Source organism: Oncorhynchus tshawytscha, unplaced genomic scaffold (assembly GCF_018296145.1).
Source record: "Oncorhynchus tshawytscha isolate Ot180627B unplaced genomic scaffold, Otsh_v2.0 Un_contig_13152_pilon_pilon, whole genome shotgun sequence".
NCBI classification, from domain to species: domain Eukaryota; kingdom Metazoa; phylum Chordata; class Actinopteri; order Salmoniformes; family Salmonidae; genus Oncorhynchus; species Oncorhynchus tshawytscha.
In genome coordinates, this window is record NW_024607927.1 from 31331 (window position 1) to 33238 (window position 1908).

Genomic DNA, 1908 nt, shown 5'->3' on the forward strand with positions numbered 1-1908 from the left:
GAAGAGCCATCATAAATATCATTTAAATGACCAAATCTTAGGCTAAATATTTGTGTTAACATGAGTACAGGGTTTACTGATTCCATGACAGATCAGACTTTTAGATCATAATGAATATATGGACAGATCCTAGATCAGTACTCCTACTCTGAGATGCTTTCTGGATACGGGACGTGATCTTAGCCAGAATGTGTTGGGTTGACAGTCACTGGATCGGGGTTCTGTTTTTTTACATAAACGATGATTTGATAATATATATATGGTGATCTAGTCATTGGTTCTTGCTGCCGTTATTTGTAAGGATTTTACAGGGTAGGATAGAGGCTTATCATTGGCCTGGCCATAACTACTGTCACATGATATCTGAATACTTGGTCAGATGAAATCAGGGAACGATATTTCTGGAAGAATCTCTATTTTAATCCCTTCATGAGTAACAGGTTCAGACCCATATCAGGACTGACTTAACAGAAGTACCGTAGGTTAGCACTGGTGATAAATATGAGGGTTTCATCTCTCTTTAAAAATAATCAGTGTATTCTCTGTTTCTTATCTCTTTATTGGGCTTTTATTCACTTCCAAATGATTCATAATTAAAGTTTGATAAATGCATCAAGATACATGATCACCAAAGTCCTTCCATCTACACACATTAAAATTGTTTTATCCTCCAAATGTCTTTATATAAGTAGATCCATAGCCTACACATGGTGTCTCCCAGTGAATCAGGGGCTCCACCAGTTCCTAACCAGTCCTGTTGTAAACCATATCACCGCCCCTGTCAACCCTCCCATGACAACACCTCCAAAACCACCTGTCAGAACCCCCATCAACAACCCTGTCACTATGGCGACGAAGAGCTCCAATCTGTCACCGACGATTCTCTGCCTGTCCTCCTTCCTCCACTGGTATCTGTAGCGCTCCCTCTCCTCCACCTCATTGGTCTGCACTGCCAAGAGAAAGACACAGCCCTCTTTACTCACAGGGGGAAACAGTTACAAAGGTGAAATAGATCTATGTTCTTTGAGGGAAGTGTAGGAAAAATAACCTCCTAAATATTATATTGTTCTGTATTTTACTGCATTTTAACTATTGTGAATAAGTATAATTAAGTAAATGGCCCAGATGATTTATTCAACATATTTCACACATCACTGCTAGGTGGAGAGCTTACACTAAAAGACTGATAAGGAGATATTTCTATTTACAGAGAAAGATGAAGTAGCCCCTGATCTGAGGTCAGCCTAACGTTTCCTTCCTATTGAAACAATGGAATGCAATTTGTAATTTTTTTGGGGGGGTGACCAAATTCACATAGAAATGTAAGTTATAGATCTGCCATTCTTATTGAATGTAAGTCTAAGAAGCAGAAGATATGTTCTATGTTCTATTTCTATGCTTCCCATTCTTAAGTGTAGCTTTTGCATCTTTTAGTTCCGGTTTCGTTCGCCAGTTTTAAACCATAGACATTGGCCGTGTTCCAGAGAATCTAAACCGTGTTGTCACATGGGTAAATTGTGACTGATTGACTGATCTACAAATGATATTGAGCAGATATTTATGATGCAAGGTGATTTGTAGATCAGTCAGTCTTGACACACCCATCTTTACTCACAAGGGAGAGCGGTCACCAAGCTGCACTACGTCTACATTCTTTAAGGGAAGTGTATGAAAAATAACCGTATAAATAATGTGTTGTATTGTACTGTATTATTACTATCAACTATTGTTAATAAGTAAAACATTATAATTATATGGTAGAGATCATTTCATCAACAGATTTCACAATTCTCTGCTTGATAGAGTGCTTTCTCCAAAAAAGGAGATATTTTTCTTAATGGAGAAAGATGAAGTAGCCCCCAGACACTGATCTGAGGTCAGTTTTGTGTTTTGGGCCTGTAAGTAGGG